The sequence below is a fragment of the Grampus griseus genome (assembly GCF_964374135.1).
Source record: "Grampus griseus genome assembly, chromosome: 2".
Taxonomy (NCBI): Eukaryota; Metazoa; Chordata; class Mammalia; order Artiodactyla; family Delphinidae; genus Grampus; species Grampus griseus.
The window spans coordinates 89969494-89992110 of record NC_139018.1 but is presented as its reverse complement, the minus strand read 5'-3'; positions in this window follow the sequence as shown (position 1 = coordinate 89992110).

Genomic DNA, 22617 nt, shown 5'->3' with positions numbered 1-22617 from the left:
ACTCACCAACCTGGATGCTGGGGGACCTCCATAGCAGTCTCCCTTGCAGTCTCCTTTTACCCTTTGAAGTTTCATCTTTCCCTTTCCAGTTTTTGGGAAGAATAGCAATGTTTAGTTCTTCATTGTACTACTTCTTTGAGTAGTACAATATCTGTCCCTACCTGAGATTCTTGCATCAGACTTGTTAGAAAAAAACTACATTTCCTCTTCTAGGTTCTGTCATCCCTTCTTCTAACTAGCAATTACTGACTGTAGTTTAGGCTGGCTTTTCTGATATATAATGACCTGTCAGTATCTCTCCATCAGTGACATCATCCCTTTCCACTCTGATACTCCAAAGATAGCAGAGATCAGTAAAATTTGTACTCCTCCTCTGAGGCAGTCTGATGAAACCCCCATCCAAGCTGCACTTGTTCCTTTGGAAGATCAAACTGAGCTTCTCTGATCACTCCTCTCTTAACCTCTCAGTCTCCATGGTTGTTCCTATCCTGGGACATACATATATTTTTTTGCCTGATACTTGTCTTGTGGTCTAACATGTAAATTATCTTAGAGAATGTTCCATGTGCATAGTGTTGGTATATAATTGTTCATAGTAATCTCTTGTGATCCTTTGTATTTGAGTAGTGTCAGTTGTATCTTCTCTTTTGTTTCTGATATTATTTATTGGGCCCACATTATTTTTTTTTCTTGGTGAGGCTGGTTTAATGGTTATCAATTTTATTTATCTTTTCAATAACCAGCTCAGTTGAGAGAGTGTTCTTTGTTTTTCAGGTGCTTTTTAAGTTTAAGAATGTTGAGAACCAAGAAGTTTTCTCCAACTAAATAATCTTTTCTAAAAGTAGTCATTAAGATTTGCATTTTATAGATAAGTTTATCTTTTAAATTATGATGTTGGCTTTGAAATTTGATATAATTTTCATTGAGTTAGGAAATTATTTAAGGTTGCTAGCATATCTAATGATATTTGGAAATATCTCTGGTCAACAACAAAGTCACCATTAATTTAATAAATGAATTAAAAAGAGAATAATCATGGGTTTTACAGAAGAGTTTCATTCATGTGTTGTGTTTCAAGTTTCATTTAAGAGTTTCATTCATGAGTTTCATTCATGAGTTGAGCCAGTTGGTTCACTTCCTTCATCTTCAATTACTCACCTCTAAAATGAAGGTAAGAAAATGGTGAAAAGTTATTAACTTTTTAAGGTGTCGAACATGATGCATAGCAGTTAGGAGACTTTCAGTAAACTCCAGTTCTGTCCATTTGTCTTACCCAACCCAACCTCCATGTCCTTTCTTTTCTTTTTTTTTTCCCTAACATCTTTATTGGAGTATAATTGCATTACAATGGTGTGTTAGTTTCTGCTGTATAACAAAGAGAATCAGCTATACATATACATATATCCCCATATCTCCTCCTCATGCGTCTCCCTCCCACCCTCCCTATCACACCCATCTACATGGACACAAAGCACCAAGCTGATCTCCCTGTGTTGTATGGCTGCTTCGCACTAGCTATCTGTTTTACATTTGGTCATGTGTATATGTCAGTGCCACTCTCTCACTTTGTCCCATCTTACCCTTGCCCCTCCCCATGTCCTCAAGTCTATTCTTTACCTCTGAGTCTTTATTCCTGTCCAGCTCCTAGGTTCCTCAGAACCTTTTTTTTTTTTTAGATTCCATATGTATGTGTTAGCATATGGTATTTGTTTTTCTCTTCCTGACTTACTTCACTCTGTATGACAGTCTCTAGGTCCATCCACCTCATTACAAATAAGTCAATTTCGTTTCATTTTAAGGCTGAATAATAGTCCATTGTATATATGAGCCACATCTTCTTTATCCATTCATCTGTTGATGGACACTTAGGTTGCTTCCGTGTCCTGGCTTTGTAAATAGAGCGGCAATGAACATTGTGGTACATGAATCTTTTTGAATTATGGTTTTCTCAGGGTATATGCCCAGGACTGGGATGGCTGGTTCATCTGGTACTTCTATTTTTAGTTTTTTAAAGAACCTCCATACTGTTCTCCATAGTGGCTGTATCAATTTACAGTCCCACCAACAGTGCAAGAGGGTTCCTTTTTCTCCACACCCTCTCCAGCATTTAATGTTTATAGACTTTTTGATGATGGCCATTCTGACCTGTGTGAGGTGATACCTCATTGTAGTTTTGTTTTGTATTTCTCTAATGATTAATGATGTTGAGCATTCTTTCATGTGTTTATTGGCAATCTGTATATCTTCTTTGGAGAAATGTCTGTTTAGGTCTTCTGTCCATTTTTGGATTGGATTGTTGGTTTTTTTGATATTGAGCTGCATGAGCTACTTGTATATTTTAGAGATCAATCCTTTGTCTGTTTATTCGTTTGCAAATATTTTCTCCCATTCTGAAGGTTGTCTTTTCATGTTGTTTATGGTTTCCTTTGCTGTGCAAAAGCTTTTTAAGTTTCATTAGGTCACATTTTTTTCTTTTTATTTTTATTTCCATTTCTCTAGGAGATGGGTCAAAAAGAATCTTGCTGTGATTTATGTCAGAGTGTTCTGCCTATGCTTTCCTCTAACAATTTTACAGTGTCTGGCCTTACATTTAGGTCTTTAATCCACTTTGAGTTTATTTTTGTGTATGGTGTTAGGGAGTGTTCTAATTTCATTCTTTTACATGTAGCTGTCCAGTTTTCCCAGCACCACTTATTGAAGAGGCTGTCTTTTCTCCATTGTATATTCTTGGCTTATCTTTATCAAAGATAAGGTGACTATATGTGTGTAGGTTTATCTCTGGGCTTTCTATCCTTTTCCTTTGATCTATATTTCTGTTTTTGTGACAGTACCATACTGTATTGATTACTGTAGCTTTGTAGTATAGTTTGAAGTCAGGGAGCCTGATTCCTCCAGCTCCATTTTTCTTTATCAAGATTGCTTTGGCTATTTGGGTTCTTTTGTATTTCCATACAGATTGTGAAATTTTTTTGTTCTAGCTCTATAAAAAATGACATCGGTAGTTTGATAGGGATTACATTGAATCTGTAGAGTGCTTTGGGTGGCAGAGTCATTTTCACAGTGTTGATTCTTCCAATCCAAGAACATGGTATATGTCTCCATTTGGTTTTTTCACCTTTAATTTCTTTCATCAGTGTCTTATAGTTTTCTGCATACAGGTCTTTTGTCTCCTTAGGTAGGTTTATTCCTAGGTATTTTATTCTTTTTGTTGCAGTGATAAATGGGAGATTTTCCTTAATTTGTCTTTCAGATTTTTCATCATTAGTGTATAGGAATGCAAGAGATTTCTGTGCATTAATTTTGTATCCTTCTACATTACCAAATTCATTGATTAGCTCTAGTAATTTTCTGGTAGCATCTTTAGGATTCTTTCTATATAGATCATGTCATCTGCAAACAGTGACAGCTTTACTTCTTTTCCTATTTGTATTCCTTTTATTTCTTTTTATTCTCTGATTGCTGTGACTAAAACGTCCAAAATTATGTTGAATAATTGTTGTTAGAGTGGCCAGCCTTGTCTTGTTCCTGATCTTAGAGGAAATGGTTTGAGTTTCTCACCATTGAAAACGATGTTGGCCTTGGGTTTCTCATATATGGCCTTTATTTTGTTGAGGTAAGGTCCCTCTCTTGAGTTGAATTTTGTGTTGAATTTTGTCAAAAACTTTTTCTGCATCTACTGAGATGATTATATGCTTTTTCTCCTTCAGTGTGTTAATATGGTTTATCACATTGATTGATTTGTATATATTGAAGAATTCTTGCATTCTTGGGATAAACCCCACCTGGTCATTGTGTATGATCCTTTTAATATGCTGTTGGGCTCTGTTTGCTGGTTATTTTATTGAGGATTTTTGCATCTATGTTTTATCAGTAATATTGCCCTGTACTTTTCTTTCTTTGTGACATCTTTGTCTGGTTTTGGTATCAGGGTGATGGTGGCCTCGGAAAAAGAGTTTGGGAGTGTTCCTCCCTCTGCTCTATTTTGGAAGAGTTTGAGAAGGTTAGGTGTTGGCTCTTCTATAATGTTTGGTAGAATTCTCTTGTGCAGCCATCTGGCCCTGGGCTTTTGTGTTTTGGAAGATTTTTAATCACAGTCTCAATTTCAGGCTTGTGATTGGTCTGTTTATATTTTCTATTTCTTCCTGGTTCAGTCTCAGAAGGTTGTGCTTTTCTAAGAATTTGTCCATTTATTCCAGGAGGTCCATTTTATTGACATATAATTGGTGGTAGTAATCTTTCATGATCCTTTGTATTTCTGCACTGTCAGTTGTTACTTCTCCTTTTTCATTTCTAATTCTATTGATTCGACTCTTCTCCCTTTTTTTTTTGATGAGTCTGGCTAGTGGTTTATCAATTTTGTTTATCTTCTCAATGAACCAGCTTTTAGTTTTATTGATCTTTGCTATTGTCTCCTTCATTTCTTTTTCATTTATTTCTCATCTGATCTTTATTATTTCTTTCCTTCTGCAATCTTTGGGGTTTTTCTGTTCTTCTTTCTCTCATTGCTTTAGGTATAAGGTTAGGATTTTTCTTTTAGATGATTCTTGTTTCTTGAGGTAGGATTGTATTACTGTAAACTTCCGTCTTAGAACTGCTTTTGCTGCATCCCATAGGTTTTGGTTCATCATGTTTTCATTGTCATTTGTTTCTAGGTATTTTTTGATTTCTTCTTTGATTTCTTCAGTGATCCATTGATTATTTAGTATCATGTTGTTTAGCCACCATGTGTTTGTATTTTTTTACAGTTTTTTTCCTTTAATTGATATGTAGTCTCATAGCGTTGTGATCAGAAAAGATAGCTTCAGTTTTCTTAAATTTACCAGTGCTTGATTGGTGACCCAAGATATGATCAGTCCTGGAGAATGTTCTATTGGCACTTGAGAAGAAAGTTTATTCTGTTGTTTTTCAATGGAGTGTCCTGTAAATATCAATTAAATCCATATTGATTAATGTATCATTTAATGCTTGTGTTTCCTTATGTATTTTCATTTTGGATGATCTGTCTATTGGTGAAAGTGGGGTGTTAAAGTCCCCTATTATGATTGTGTTACTGTCGATTTCCCCTTTTATGGCTGTTAGCATTTGCCTTATGTATTGATGTGCTACTATGTTTGATGCATAAATATTTTCAATTGTTATATCTTCTTTTTGGATTGACCCCTTGATCATTATGTAGTGTCCTTCTTTGTCTCTTGTAATAGTCTTTATTTTATGGTCTATTTTGTCTGATATGAGAATTGCTAGTCCAGCTTTTTTTTGATTTCCATCTGCATGGAATATCTTTTTCCATCCCCTCACTGTCACTCTGTATGTGTCCCTAGGTCTGAAGTCGGTCTCTTGTTGACAGCATATATAGGTCTTGTTTTTGTATCCATTCAGCCAGTGTATGTCTTTTGGTTGGAGCATTTAATCCATTTACATTTAAAGTAATTATCAATATGTATGTTCCTAATAACATTTTCTTAATTGTTTTGGGTTTTTTATTGTAAGTCTTTTCCTTCTCTTGTGTTTCTTGCCTAGAGAAGTTCCTTTAGCATTTGTTGTAAAGCTGTTTTTTAGTGCTAAATTCTCTTAGCTTTTGCTTGTCTGTAAAGGTTTTAATTTCTCTGTGGAATCTGAATGAGAGCCTTGCTGGGAAGAGAGTAATCTTAATTGTAGCTTTTTCCCTTTCATCACTTTAAATATGACCTGCCACACCCTTCTGGCTTGCAGAGTTTCTGCTGAAATATCAGCTGTTAACCTTATGGGGATTCTGTTGTTTGTTATTTGTTGCTTTTACCTTGCTGCATTTAATTTTCTTCATATTTAATTTTTGATTAATGTGTGACATGGCATGTTTCTCTTTGGATTTATCCTGTATGGGACTCTCTGTGCTTCCTGGACTTGATTGACTATTTCCTTTCCCGTATTAGGGAAGTGTTCAACTATAATCTCTTCAAATATTTTCTCAGTGCCTTTTTTTTTTTTTTTCTCTTCTTCTTCTGGGACCCTTTTTCAAATGTTGGTGCATTTAATGTTGTCCCAGAGGTCTCTGAAACCCTCCTCAGTTCTTTTCATTCTTTTGTCTTTATTCTGCTCTGTGGTAATTATTTCCACGCTTTTACCTTCCTTGGCTCTCACACTCAGAGGCTCAGGCCTTACACCCGTCCAGAGCACCAATACCCCCCTGTCAACCACATGGCTCAGAAGAAAAAGGAGAAGAAAAGAAAGAAAAGAAGAGAGAAAAAAAATTAAGTTATTAAAATAAAAAATAAACAAGTATTATTAAAAGTCTTTTTAGGGCTTCCCTGGTGGTGCAGTGCTTGAGAGTCCACCTGCCGATGCTGGGACACAGGTTTGTGCCCCGGTCTGGGAAGATCCCACATGCCGCGGAGTGGCTGGGACTGTGAGCTATGGCCGCTGAGCCTGCGTGTCCGGAGCCTGTGCTCCGCAATGGGAGAGGCCACAGCAGTGAGAGGCCCGCGTACTGCAAAAAAAAAAGAACAACAACAACAAAAAGTCTTTTTAAAGTAATAAAAAAAAGAATGAAAGAAGATTGCAACCAAACCTAAAAACAAATCCACCAATGATAAAAAGCACTAAAAACAAACAAACAAAAAACGGACAGACAGAACCTTAGGACAAATGGCAAAAGCAAAGTTATACAGACAAAATCACACAAAGAAACATACACACTCACAAAAAGAGAAAAAGGGGGAAAAAATACATATAAAAAGAAGGAAGTGAGTAACCAAATCAATAAACAAATCTACTAATGATAATAAGCTTTAAATACTAAACTGAGATAAACATAAAACCAGAAACAAATTAGGTGCAGAAAGCAAACCCAAAGTCTACAGTGGCTTCCAAAATCCACCGCCTCAATTTTGGTATGAATCGTTGTCTATTCAGGCATCCCACAGATGCGGGGTGCATCGTGCTGACTGTGGATGTTTAATCTGCTGTTCCTGAGGCTGCTGGGAGAAATTTCCCTTTCTCTTCTCTGTTCGCCTAGATCCTGGGGTTCAGCTTTGGATTTGGCCCCGCCTTTGCCTGTAGGTTGCCTGAGGGCATCTGTTCTTCACTGACAGGGCGGGGTTAAAGTAGCAGCTGATAAGGGGGCTCTGGCTCACTCAGGCCAGGGTAACGGAGGGGTACGGTTGTTATAATTGGAATGCGACATGAGCCTGCAGTGGTAGAGGCCAGTGTGACATTGCAACAGCCTGAGGCGCACCGTGTGCTCTCCCGGGGAAGTTGTCCCTGGATCACGGACCCTGGCAGTGGCAGGCTGCACAGGATCCCAGGAGGGGAGGTGTGGATAGTGACCTGTGCTTGCACACAGGCTTCTTGGTGGCTGCAGCAGCAGCATTAGCATTTCATGCCCGTCTCTGGGGTCCCCACTGATAGCCGCAGCTCGTGCCTGTCTCTGGAGCTCGTTTAGGCAGTGCTCTGAATCTTCTCTCCTCGTGCACCCCGAAACAATGGTCTCTTGCCTCTTAGGCAGTTCCAGACTTTTCCCCATACTCCCTCCTCGCTAGCTGTGGTGCACTCTCCCCCTTCATGCTGTGTTCATGCAGCCAACCCCAGTCCTCTCCCTGGGATCTGATCTCTGAAGCCCGAACCTCAGCTCGCAGCCCCAACCTGCCCCTACAGGTGAGAAGAGAAGCCTCTCAGGCTGGTGAGTGCTGGTTGGCACTGATCCTCTGTGCAGGTATCTCTCCACTTTTCCCTCTGCTCCCCTGTTGCTGCGCTCTCCTCTGTGGCTCCGACGCTTCCCCCCCCACCCTCTGTCTCTGCCAGTGAAGGGGCTTCCTTGTGTGTGGAAAGTTTTCCTCCTTCACAACTCCCTCCCAGAGGTGCAGGTCCTGTCCCTATTCTTGTCTCTGTTTTTCTTTTGCTCTACCCAGGTATGTGGGGCGTTTCTTGCCTTTTCGAAAGTCTGAGGTCTTCTGCCAGCATTCAGTAGGTGTTCTGTAGAGGTTGTTCCACATGTAGATGTATTTTTGATGTCTTGTGGGGAGGAAGGTGATCTCCATGTCTTACTCCTCCACCATCTTGAAGGTCCCCCCCTCCATGTCCTTTCCATCGTTAATGTTTTCCTCCCTTAAATACATGAATCAAAAAAAAAAATCACATTTTTGTTAGATAGCCAAACAGATGATTTTTTTTAGCAGATATCTTGGCAAGATCACAAACATTATTTTTTCTTCTTATCAGCCAAGATTATCACAACAAAATGGAAAGAAGTAAAAAACAAAACAAAAAACACAACAACAAAACAAATAAACAAAAAGGCCACTTATCCTTAGGAATTCAAGTTTTCAAAGCTTCCTATGAGGTTTGTGAATATTTTGTGTACACTCATCATGTGCTTATCATACTCAAAAATAATCCCTCAAATGACTCCCCCACCTCCAAGAAAAACAAGAGCTCATCTCTTTTGTATTTCTAGCTAGTATTCCTAATCTTCCCATAAGGAACACAGAGGAGAAATGGTGCGCAAACACACGCACACACACACACGTGTATGGATGTGTAAGTATTATACAGAAAAATAAACTCCCTTCCAAAAGGGCAAGTTTTCACATTCAATTTCTGTAAAAGTATAGTGTTATTTTCTTATGTTTATTTTTATATTATTAATTACTTCATGAACGCAAAGCAGTGTGTAAGACATGCTTTCCCTTTTTCTTTTGCAACTTCTTATCTTTCATAATTCATCTTGCCTTGTGTTGTGGGATGGGTGGGAAAAGTACCCCCTTCCTCCTTTTAGGATATTTGTTTATTGCAATAGGCTTTTCTATTTTTAAAATGGATTTGAGGAGCTTGCAAATTAGTCAGGTATGTATTCTTGTATCAATTAAACCCAAGGACAAAGGATTCTGTATAATGTGCCATCACTATGGTCACTGACCCTATAAAAGGGAACTGAATTATCTAGAAGGATTAAGGAATTTTAATATTTTCACTTGGAGTCATTTAATTTTTTTGAAGTTCTGTCATGCATTCACTTCCTCTGCAGTAGCATTGACTATCCACTGAATGCGTTTTTGTGACAGGGCACATGAGAGTTGACAATAATATAAGATCTCCACTCATGATATATTTGCAGTTTAATAGAAAAGTGAAAAATGGTTAATGTGCATGTAAAGGGAAAATACAAAAAGTGTAATCTTTAGCAGATAATGCTATTTTTAAACATACAAATTAGTATAGTCACCTTGGAAAGCTTTTATCATAATGTTTCCATTGAAAAAAATATTTTGGAAACCTCATAAGCTATGTGAGGACATCTGTTTAGTAACTTTAATAATGTATTTTATTGTGTTAAGAACACAACATGATATCTACCATCAGTGCTAACATCTACGTTGTTAGATATAGGTACAATACTGTACAACAGCTCTCTAGAGCTTATTCTTACTAAACTGAAACTTTATTTCCATTGATTAGTAACTTCCTATATTTCTTCCCCCTAGTCCCTGGCAACCATTATTCCACTCTTTGCTTCTACGAATTTGACTATTTTAGATACATCATATAAGTAGAATCATGTGGTATTTGTCTTTCTGTGACTGGTTTATTTCACTTAGCATAATGTCTTCAGAGTTCATCCATGCTTTGGCATGTTGCAGAATTTCCTTCTTTTTTAAGGCTGAATAGTATCCCGTTGTATGTATATACTACATTTTCTTTTTACATTCATCTGTTGCTGATGGATATTTAGATAGCTTCCACATTTTGGCCTATGTGAATAATGCTGCAGTGACTGTGGACGTGCTAATATCTCTTCAAGATAGTGATTTCAGTTCTTTTGGATAAATACCCAGAAGTGGCATTGCTGGATAACATGGCAGTTTTATTTTTAATTTTTGAGCACACTCCATACTGTTTTTCATAGTGTTCGCACCATTTTACATTGCTACGAACAGTGTGAAAGTGTTCCAATTTCTCCATATCCACACTAACACCGATCATTTGTTTATTGATAATAGCTCTCCTAACAGGTGTGAGATGATATCTCAGTGGACTTACGAGTCCAAAACTGGTAAGTCAGATACCAGTTCTCTGCATAACCCCAAAGAATTTGGGGAATTAGACACATAGATCAACTCCTTCCCTCCCTAGGGGGAGACTGAGAATTGTGGGTTTTGTTTGTTTTATTCATTCAGCCTGTGATACAAGGGAAGTCTCCATCTCCATATTCACCTGGTTTGCTAGACTGTGCTAGGCCCATCGGAGCTCTAAGATTGGCAAGACAGAAGCCAGTCCTCTGGGGAACCCTTTCAGAAAAGTTGGGACTCTGGATGAATGAATCAACCTCTTCTCTCTCCTGGGAGAACTGGGAGCTAAGGGGTCTCCTCCTGATTTTATGGTGCTACACCTGAGGCAGAGACTACCGTGAAAAGATGTCCTGAACTCCCTACCAGCTTCAGTTAGTCTGGTTTTGCATTCACCTTTGGTGTGGGAGCCTTTCAATTAGTTTATGGGTTTTCAAAAAGGGAATTTGTGAACTGTTACTGATTTTGTGTGTTTAATGGGGGAAGAATGGTGGAGGGCTTCCTTCTTGCCATCTTGCTGATGTCACTCCCTATTTACTTTTTATTTATAACTTACCCAATTATGCAGCTTGACCACCCATATTATTTAGCAGAATTATGTTCAAATGACTCTGGGTGCCTCCAAATCTCCAATATACTATCAAAAAATGTTTATGCCAACAATGTCTTCATAAAGTAAGATGCAGTATCGTTACGATGTCAGTTCTCACCATTTTCCTCTGTAGATTCAATGGACTCCCAATAAAAAACCTCACCTACTTAAAAAAAATAGGTATTGACAACTTGATTCCAAAATTAATACGGAAAGACAAAAGAACTATAAAAATCACAATAATTTTGTAAAAAGGACAAATTGGAATATCCACACTTATTCAGTATCAAGGCTTACTCTAAACCTACAAAATCAAGATAGTATGGTGCGGGTTAAAGTGTAGACACTCGATCAACTCAGAATAGGGTGTTCATAAATAAAGCCTCACGATGTAGTAAAAAGATCTGTGATCAGTGCAAAGGCAACTTGAATGAAAAGAGTAATCTTTTTCAACATGTGATGCTGGAGCACTAGCTGGAATTTGAACATTCCTAGGCATAATAATGACCCTCGACCCATACCTCACACTTTAGACAAATATTAACTTAAAATGAATCATAGATATAAATGAAAACATAAAACTGTAACTTCTAAAAGAATACATGTGAAAAATATCTCCATCATCTTGAGTTAGTTAAGGACTTTGAGATGTAACACCAAAAGCATGATTCAAAAAAAAAAATGGTAGGGGGCTTCCCTGGTGGCGCAGTGGTTGAGAGTCTGCCTGCCGATGCAGGGGACACGGGTTCGTGCCCCGGTCCGGGAGGATCCCACATGCCGCGGAGCGGCTGGGCCCGTGAGCCATGGCCGCTGAGCCTGCGCGTCCGGAGCCTGTGCTCCGCAACGGGAGAGGCCACCAGAGTGAGAGGCCCGCGTACCGCAAAAAAAAAAAAAAAAAAAAAGGTAAATTGAACTTTGTCAACATTAAAAACTTTTGTTCAATGAAGAACACTGAAAAAATATTTTAAAATGCCACAAACTAGAAGAAAATGTTCGCCTATAACATTTCTTAAAGAGTTTTTATTGAGAATATATTAAAAACAATAAAAAGGGGGAAAAGTTTAATCATACACTTCACCAATGATGATATATGGATGAGAAATAAATAAGAAAAGAGGCTCAATATCATTACCTATTAGGGAAATGTGAACTCAAACTGTAGTGAATGCCGCTACACAACTATTAGAGTGGCAAAACAAAAATAAAAACAAAAAAAGAAAACTCATAATAATGATAAGTAAGATAAGGTCAAGGAAATTTGTAAGAATGCTGAGCAAAGAGATCAAGAGTCAGAAACTGTGAGATGAAAGTTGAGACATGGAAAATGTTTACAGTACTCCATATCTGTTTGATAAGATGTCCAATAAATGCAGTCAGAGGTAGATAAGGGAGAATAATCCAAAAGGTGTTAGAAGGAAATTTCCTTTGGGTGAATGGAATATTCAAATTGAAAGGGCCTATCAAGGGATGAATATGGTTAAAGGAGAAAGACTCCACACCTAGGCATATCCTGCTAATGTTTCAGAATTCTGAAGGTGAAGAATAAATATCAAGAACTTACAGAAAAGGATAACATAATATCTACAAAGAAAATGAGCAGCAGTCTCAAGTTAGGAAAGGTCTGTTTACTTATGCCATGGTACATGAGCATGTAGCTGTCTTACATTGCTCTTGTCTCTTCTACCCCTCTTCCCCAAGTTGTTAAAACACTGTTTGTAATCCAAATGCAGTGTACATTAATATCACTATCCAAATGTTTCAGTGCCAAGCTTGCTTGTACATTCTGATCACACTTCCTTATGTGGGTAGACTTTTTTCATATTTAATTTCCATTTGCCTTTTTCTCTTTCAGTATCTTTCTTTATTTGTTCCTCAAATATTTAGGTTGCTCTATCATATCAATTATTTTTCTGGTTCCCTTTATATAGGGAGACCTCTCTGCCATTGTGTTCCAATATGTGCTGCTTATTTCAATACTAGCTGCACTGTGTCAGACTAACAGTGATGGATTCATTCTTACGTGAAGCCCAAGTTTTCCAATTTCTATGTTTACATCCTTATCTTTTGTTGCATTCCCTCATGAAACTGCCTTAGAAAGTATCCGTAGAGGTAAAATTGCTATGCCATTATGTGCTTGGAAGTGCCTCTACTATACTTCCTTATTTTATTATACACCCAAGAACTCAGAGTAGATTTCTAGGTCGAAGATATTTTTTCCTCAAAATGCTAAGGCAATGTTCATTTTTAAAAAGTAGCCAGTACTGCTTCTGAGTAGTCTTCTTATTATGTCTTTTTGTATCTCATCTCTTGCTTCCTTTTTGGGCTTTTGGATCATCTCTTAACTCTAATCTTCAGAAATTTTCTGTAATATGATGCATGTCTGTTTTCATTCATTTTGCTGGGCACTTGATATATCCATTCAATCTTTAGACCCATGTACATTTAAAAATGTTTGATTATTTGATTCTTGCTCTCTAGAATTTTTATCAGTCAAATAATGGACCCCAGTTTAATCCTCTGCATTTAAAAAATATTTTGGTTATTTTATAAAATTTGTCCTATTCCCTGCTTCTTGAGAAGATTCTTCAAATTTTTATTTAAATTGTGTATCTAAATTCTAAAATTCTTCTATTATTCTCTGATTATTGTTTTCCTTAGCATTTTATAGTTGTTCTATGATTAAAGAAGAGGTCAACACAACATTTTTAAGTGGAACTCAGTGGTTTTACACACATACATGTTAAGAAAATATATGTAAAGGGACAGAAATCACATGAATATGGAACAGATTAAATATGTAGTACTAGACATCAACACAGGAACACTATGTAGCCATTAGAAAAATTAATGTAGATCTTTATGTACTAACATGTACAATCATTATTCATTCTACAAATATTTATTGAACATATTTATTAGGCACTGTTCTAGGCTCTGAGAATATAGCTGTGAACAAAATAAACAAAATCCCTGACCTTTACTTCAAATAGTCATAAACTACGTAAAAATTAAACCTGGAAGAGGGTTTAGAATGATAGAAGAAGGATCATGGAAGTCCACTCTGATAAGATTTAAACATATATACAATTGAAATGAGGTTTTAAGCAATGTGTATATCTGGTCCAATTTATGGAAAATATTGATATATGTAAATTTCTGTTTATTTGCATTTATATTTATATTTGTGGTCAAATAAAAATAACTTGAATTATGCACACTAAATATTGGTGATTGGGAAGTGAAAAGAGGAAATGATTTTTACTAAGATTCTCTTAGTAATCAGTATTCATTTATTATATAATTTATAAAACACAATAGAAATAAATATGTAAATACTTTAAAGCAAAAAAAACAAAGTTTTAAACACATTTACTTTTCTGCTATCTTTAAAGGACACATTACATTTAAAGTATCGTTATAATATTTGATTGCTATTGTGGACTCAGAATTTATATCAATCTTTACCAAAAAATACCAGCCCAAATTTCATCCAAATTTTAATGTGTCAATTGTTGATATCTTTAATTTTTATTTTTGGCTCTAAAGTAGATATATTCTTATTTCATCCTGGCCTGAATGAGGGAACATCTCATTAACCACAGTATTCTAGTTATTATGTAATATACATATTATGAGTTACCCTAATTCCATCTTCATAAATGAGCACAGATAAAGAAAATTACAAAACCTCTTGATCTTGCCACCCCACACCAAGGACTGCCTGCCTTTTTCTTGAAAGTTACCTGAGCTGGAGGCTTTACAATATGTACTGCTAATAATTCATTCATGTTTTAAAAAATCTTTCCTAGAGTAAGTTCACATTAATATTGATTTAAGTTCTTTGTAAAAAATGTTTTATTGAGGTATAATTCATATATGTTACTATTCACCCATTTAAAATGTACAGTTAGTGGTTTTCAGTATATTCACAGGTATGTGCAACCATAGCCAAAGTCAATTTTAAAACATTTTCATCACCTCAGAAAAAAACTCTGTCTACTTTAGGTTATCAAGTTCCTAATCCCTATCCCTTTTTCAATCCCGAGCAAACACTAATTTATTTTATGACTCTGTATCTCTGTAAATTTGTCGATTCTAAACATTTCACGTAGTGGAATTATACAATGTGTGGTCTTTTGTGAATGGCTTTTTTACTTAGCTTATTTTCAAGGTTCATTCATGTTGCAGCATGTCTCTGTATTTCATTCATCTTTCTGGCTGAATAATATTCCATTCTATGAATATACCATATTTTGTTTATCCGTGAATTAGTCAATGAACATTTGGGCTGTTTCCACATTTTGGCTGCTATTAATAATGCTGCTACAAACATCTGTGTGAAAGTTTTATGTGAAGTTATGTTTTCATTTCTCTTGGATATACACCTTAGAGTAGAAATGCTGGGTCATATTGCTGGGATATTATGTCTTCAAATATGTTCTCTGTCCCTTTCTCTCTTCTCTTTCTGAGACCCCTGTAATGAGAATGTTAGAATGCTTAATGTTGTTTCAGAGGTCTTTTAAACTGTCCTCATTGTTTTTGTTTTTTTTTCCTTTTTTCTGTTCAGCTTGAGTGATTTTCACTGCTCTGTCTTCCAGCTGGTTAATCCATTCCTCTGTATCATCTAATCTACTGTTGATTCCTTCTATTGTATTTTTTATTTCAGTTATTATATTCTTTAGCTCTGTTTGGTTCTTCTTTATATTTTCTTACTCTTTGTTAAACTTCTCACTGTGTTTATTCATTCTTCTCCTGAGTTCTTTGTGTATCATTATGATAAGTAACCTGAACTCTTTATTGGGTAGATTGCTTATCTCCACTTTACTCAGTTCTTCTGGGATTTTGTCTTATTCCTTCATTTGGAATGTATTCCTTTGTTGCTTCATTTTGCCTCATTTTCTGTGTTTATTTCTATGTATTATGTAGATGAGATATGTTTCCTGATCTTGGAGAAGTAGCCTTATGTAGGAGACTTTCTTTGGGGCCCAGCAGTGCCCTCTGCTGTGGTTACCAGAGCTATATGCTCTAGAAATGCCCTATATATGGGTTGCCTAGGTCCTTCTGCTGTATTGGGATCCCCAACTATTTGGGCACATGGGTAGGCATGGCTGGCCCCTGGCCTGGTTGGTTGCCAGGCCTTGCCTAGTGCGGAGGATGCCAGCCACTGGTGGGCGAGGCTAAGTCCTGGCACAGATGGCTGCATCTCCCACTGAGTCCTGGTCCTCGTACCTGCTGGCTGGTGGATGAGGCCAGGTCCTGGGGCTAGTACTAGCCCACTGGTGAGTGGGGCCGAATCTGTGGCAGCTGGCTGAGGGGCTCATGGTGTCCCATAGCTGGTGTCACCTGGCGGGGCTCAGGCCTAAGGGGTTGCAGGACTGGTGCTCACTCACTGGTGTGTGAGGCTGGGTTCCAGGGCTAGTGCTGACTCATTAGTGGGCGGAGCTGGGTCCTAGTGTCTCCGGTTGCAAGACCCAGGGATCCTGCAGCTGATGTCTGCACCCTGGTGGGTAGGGTGGGGCCTGGGGCCATCGGGAGAGCAGAGCTGTGCCCCGGGGTACTGTGAGGCTCAGGGGTGCGTATTGTAGCTATTCTGTTGATGGGTGGGTCTGTGTCCCTGCACAGTTAGCTGCTTGGCCAGAACTGGTTCCAACAGACTGGTGGGTAAGTCTGGGTCCTGGTACTGATAAACTAGAGGGAGGATTCCAGTATGGCACTTGCCAGCACCAGTGTCCTTGTTGTAGAATAAGCTCCTCAGAATGGCTGCCACCAGCATCTATGTCCGCAGGGTGAGTTGCAGTTGCCAACTGCCTCTTTGAGAGGCACTCCAAGATCAGCAAGTGGGTCTGATCCAGGCTCTTTCAAATTACTGCTTCTGCCCTGGATTTTAGAGCATGTGAGATTTTGTGTGTACCCTTTAAGAGTGGAGTTTTTGTTTCCTATAGCTTTCTGGCTCTCCCAAAAGCAAGCCCCAGTGGCCTTCAAAGCCAAACATTCTAAGAGCACTTTTTCCTTGTGCAATCCCTGAGCTGGGAGTTTGGTCTGGGGTTTGGACCGCTTGCTCCTTGGGCAGAACTTCTGCAATTATGATTATTCTCTCACTTGTGGATTGCCTACCTGGGGGTGTGGATCCTGACTATACACCATCTCTGCCCTTCCTACCCCACTCATTGTGGGTTTTTTTCTTTATGTTTTTAATTGTAGAAGATCTTTTCTATTAGTACTGATGTTTTTCTCATTGATGGTTGCTCTGTAAAGAGTTGTAATTTTGGTGTGCCCATGGGAGGAGATGAGCTCACGGTCTTTCTACTCTGCCCTACTGGCCATTCCCTATATACTTTCTCTTTCTTGATAGTGCCCTTTGGAGCACTTTTTAATTTTGATCAGTCTAATTTATTTATTTATTTATTTATTTTTGGTTGCTTGTGCTTTTGGTATCATATCTACGAATCCATTGCCAAATTCAAGTTTATAAAGATTTTCCCATAAGCTTTCTATTAAGAATTTTATAGTTTCATCTCTTACATTTTGGTCTTTGATCCATTTTGTGTAAATTTTTGTATATGGTGAGAGGTAGAGGTACAACTTCATTCCTCTGCATGTGACTTTCCTGTTCCAGCACCATTTATTGAAAAGACTGTTCATTTCCCATTGAATGATCTTGGCACCTTTGTCAAAAATCAATTGGCTATAGTTTTATTTCAATAACAGAATTGTCATGTGTTTCTTTTTTAGTTTCAGTCTTTTTATTGATATGCTCTATTTGATATGACATTGTCCTCATATCTTACTTTACTTTTTCATCATGATTTTCTTTGAACATATTTACAATGGATGCTTTGAAGCTTTTCTCTATTAAATCTGACAGCTGTATTCTTTCACAGGCAGTTTCTGCTTTTTTTTCCTGATGTATGAGTCATATGTTCCTGTTTCCATAGTGGTTTTGCCATTTTATATCCCCCCCAACAGTGCACAAGGGTTCCCTTTTCTCCATATTCTTGCCAACAATTGTTATTTTTTGCCTTTTTGAGAATCACCATTCTGACAGGTGTGAAGTGATATCTCATTGTGGCTTTGATTTGCATTTCTTTAATGATTAGTGATGTTGGGCATTTTTTCATGTGCCTATTGGCCATCTGTATGTCTTCTTTGGGGAAGTGTCTGTTCAGGTCCTCTGCCCATTTTTCAATCAGGGTTTTTTTTTTTTTTTGATACTCAAGTTGTATAAGTTCTTTATATATTTTGGATATTAACCACATACCAGATACATATTATTTGCAAACATCTTTCATTCAGTGGGTTGCCTTTTTGTTTTGTTTCCTTTTCATGAAGAACCTTTTTAGTTTGATATAGTACCATTTGTTTATTTTTGCTTTTGTTTCCCTTGCCTAAGGAGACAGATCTGTAAAATTATTAGTAAGAGCAATGTCAAAGAGCCTATATTTTCTTCTGGGAGTTTTATGATTTCAGGTCTACATTCAAGTCCTTAATCCAGTATGAATTTATTTTTGTGTTGGTTTAAGACAGTCATTCTTTTGCATGAAGAGACTATCTTTCCTCCATTGTATATTTTTGCCTCCTTTGTCATATATCAATTGACCATATATGCATGAGTTTATTTCTAGGTTCTCTATTCTGTTTTGCTGATCTAAGTGTCTGTTTTTTTTTGCCAATATCATAGAATTTTGATTACTGTAGCTTTGTAGTTTGCTTTGAAATCAGAGGGCATGATACCTCCATCTTTGTTCTTCTTTCTCAAGATATTTTTGTCTATGTGAGGTTTTTGTTTTTTCACACAAATTTCAGGATTATTTGTTCCAATTCTATGAAAAATGCCATTAGTTTTTTGATAGGTATTGCACTGAATTTATAGATTGCTTTGGTTAGTATGGCCATTTTGACAATATTAATTCTTCCAATCTATGAATATGGTATGTTTTTTTACTTGTGTTGTCTTCAATTTCTTTCATCATTCTCTTATAGTTTTCAGAGCACAAGTCTTTTATCACCTTGGTTAAATTTATTCCTAGTTTTTTAAAATTTATTTTTGATGCAACTTATTTTTAAAAAAATTCTCTTTCTCATAGTTCATTGTTAATGTATAGAAACACAATACATTTTTGTATATTAATTTTGTATCCTGCAACTTTACTGAATTCATTTATTAGTTCTAATAGTTTTTTGTGTGTGTGTGTGTGTGTGTGTCTGTATGTATGTGGAGTCTTTAGCTTTCTATATTTGGAGTCATGTCATCTGCAATTAGTGATGGTTTTCCTTCTTCCTTTCCAATTTGAATTCCAGTTATTTATTTATTTATTGCCTAATTGCTGTGGCCAGGACTTCCAATACTCTGTTGAATAAAAGTGGCTGTGGTGGGCATCCTTGCTTGTTCCTGATCTTAAAACACTTTTCGTCATTGAGTATGATGTTAACTGTGTTTTTCGTATATAGCTTTGATTATGTTGAGGTACTTACTCTCTATACCACTTTGTTGAGAGTTTGTATAATAAATGGATATTGGCTATTGTCAAATGCTTTTTATGCATGTTGAGATAATCATACGATTTTTATCTTTTGTTCTGTTAATGTTGTGTGTCATGTTCATTGATTTGCAGAAGTTGAATCTTTCTTGCATTCCTGGAATAAACTATACGTGATTGTGGTGTATGATCCTTTTAATGTGTTTTTGAATTCAGTTTGTTAATATTTTGTTGAGAATTTTTGCATCTATATTTATCAGGGATATTGGATTGTCATTTTGTGTGTGTGTGTTTTGTGGTGTGTTTATCTGGTTTTGGTATAGGAATAATGTTGGCTTTGCAAAATTTATTGGAAAGTGTTTCTTCCTTCCCAATTTTTGGGGAATTTTTATGAAGGATATGTATTAACTCCTCTTTAAAGTTTTAATTGAATTCACTTGTGAAGCCATCTGGTTCTGGACTTTTGTTTGTTGGAAGTTTTTGATTACTGATTCAATTTCATTACTAGTAATTAGCCTGTTCAGATGTTTTATTTTTTCCATGATTCAGTCTGGAAGTTTGTGTGAGTCTATAATTTATCCATTTCTTCTAGGCTGTCCAATTTGTTGGCATATAACTGTTCACTGTAGTCTCTTATGTTCCTTTGTATTCTGCAGTTTCAGTTGTAAGTTCTCTTTCATTTCTGATTGTCTTTATTTGGGCCTTCTTTTTTTACTTGATGAGCTTGCTAAAGGTTTATCAAATTTGTTTATCTTCAGAGAAGTAATTCTTAGTTTCATTGATTTTTTTCTATTGTTTCCTACTCTCTATTTCAATTATTTATGCTCTGAAATTCAATATGTCCTTTTTAAAGTGTTAACTTTGGGCTTTGTTTGTTCTTTATCTAGTTATTTAGGTATAAGTTTAGGTTGTTTATTTGAATTTTTTCTTGTTTCTTGAGGTAGGCCTGTATCATTATGATCTTTTCTCTCAGAACTGCTTTTGCTGCATTTTGGATTGTTGTGTTTCTAATTTTATTTCTCTCAAGGTATTTTTGATTCCTCTTTGATTTCTTTATTGACCCTTTGGTTATTTGTTAACTTGCCACTTAACTTTCATGTTTTTGTTGTTTTTTTTCTACTTTTCTTCTTGTAATCCATTTCTAGTTTCATATTGCTGAGGTTGGAAAAGAAGCTTGATATGAATCCAGGATTTTTAGATTTATTGAGCCATGTTTTGTGGCCTAAAATATGCTCTATCCTGGAGAATTTTCACGTGCACTTGAAAAGAACGTGTATTCTACTGTTTGGGGGTGGAATGTTCTGTGTACATCTATTAAGTCCTTTTGATATAATGGGTTGTTTAAGGCCAATGTTTCCTGAATGACTTTCTATATGGATGATATACCTATTGATATAAATGGGGGGTTAAAATCCCCCTACGTACTACTGTCAATTTCTTCCTTTCTCTCTGTCAATATTTGCTTTATCTATTTAGATCCTCCTATGTTGGTTGCATAAATGTTAACAAACATTCTACAGGCATATATCTGAGATATTGCAGCTTTGTTTCTAGACTACCACAATAAAGTAAATATCATAATAAAGCAACAGAAGATTTTCTTGGTTTCCCAGTGCATCTAAATGTTTAACTATATTACAGTCTATTAAATGTGCAATAGCATTATATATTTAAACTATATTTAAACTATATTACAGTCTACTAAATGTGCAATAGCATTATATGTAAAGAAAACCAATGCACATATCTTTATTAAAAATACTTTATTGATAAAAACTGCTAACCATTATGGGAGTCTACAACAAGTTGTAATATTTCTGCTGGTGGAGGGTCTTCCCTCAATGTTAATGGCAGCTGACTGATCAAGGTGGAGGTTGCTGAAGGTTGGGATGACTGTGGTAGTTTCTTAAAAGAAGGCAGCAATGGGGTTTGCCACGTTGATTCTTTCTTTCATGAATGAGTTCTCTGTAGCATGCAATCTTTTTGATATCATTTTATCCACATGGAACTTCCTTCAAAATTGGAGTCAATAATCTCAATCGCTACCTCTACTTTTTCAACTAAGTTTATGTAATATTCTAAATCCTTTGTTGTCATGTCAAGTCTTCAGAGTATCTTCACCAGTATTAGATTCCAACCAAGAAACCACTTTTTTGTTCATAAATAAGAAGAAACTCCTTATCTATCAAAGTTTATTTACAGCAAATATAAATGAACAAATATAATGAACAAGTTTGAAATATTGTGAGAATTACCAGAATGTTATATAGAAACATTAAATGAGCAAATGCTATTGGAAAAATGGTGCCCATAGACTTGCTTAACGCAGAGGTACCAAAAGTCTTCAGTTTATAAAAAACATAATATTTGTTAGGTGCAACAAAATGAAGAACAGTAAGATGAGGATTTGCTTATATCTCTTGTTGGATTGACCCCTTTATCATTATGTAATGCGCTTCTTGTCTTTTATTACACTCTTTTTTCTCAAGTTTATTTTATCTGATTTAATTATTACTATCCCAGCTTTTTGTTTCCATTTCCATGGAAAATCTTTTTTCATCCCTTTCATTGAGTCTACGTGTGTCTCTAGATCTGAAATAAGTCTCTTGTAGGCATGATATAGAAGAGTCATTTAAAAAAACATCTATTCAGCCACCTATGTCTTTTGATTGGGGAATTTGGTCCATTTACATTTAAATTAAATATTGATATGTATGTACTTATTGCCATTTTGTTAATTTTTTTTTTCTGGTTACTTTTGTAGTTTTTCTCTTGTTTCTTTTTTTCCTCCTGTTCTCTTCCCTTATGGCTTGATGATTTTCTGTAGTGTTATATTTGGGTCTCTTTCTCTTTATATTTTGTGTATCTGTTATAGATTTTGGGATTGTGGTTACCAGAAGGTTCATATATAACAATCTATATTTAAAGCAGTCTATTTTAACTTGTAAGTTACTGAAATTCAAATGCAATCTAAAACTACTACATTTTTACTCCCCTTACCCAATGTTTTTTATGTCATATGTTGCATCTTTTTATGTTTTGTATCCATTAACTACTTATTGTAGTTATAGTTGCTTTCACTGCTTTTGTTTTTTAACATTCACACTAGTGTTATAATTGGTTGATCTGCTACCTTTACTATGTATTTGCTTTTACCAGTGAGATTTTTTCCTTGCATATATTTTCTTTTTCTTTTTTTTTTCTATTTATAATCTTCTCTTGTTTTAGTTAAAGAAGTCCATTCCTGTATGGCCAGTTAGTAGTGATGAGCTTTATTAGTTTTTTTTTTTTTTAATTAATTAATTTATTTATTTATTTTTGACTGTGTTGGGTCTTCGTTTCTGTGTGAGGGCTTTCTCTAGTTGTGGCAAGCAGGGCCACTCTTCATCACGGTGAACGGGCCTCTCACTATCGCGGCCTCTCTTGTTGCGGAGCACAGGCTCCAGACGCGCAGGCTCAGTAGTTGTGGCTCACAGGCGTAGTTGCTCCGCGGCATGTGGGATCTTCC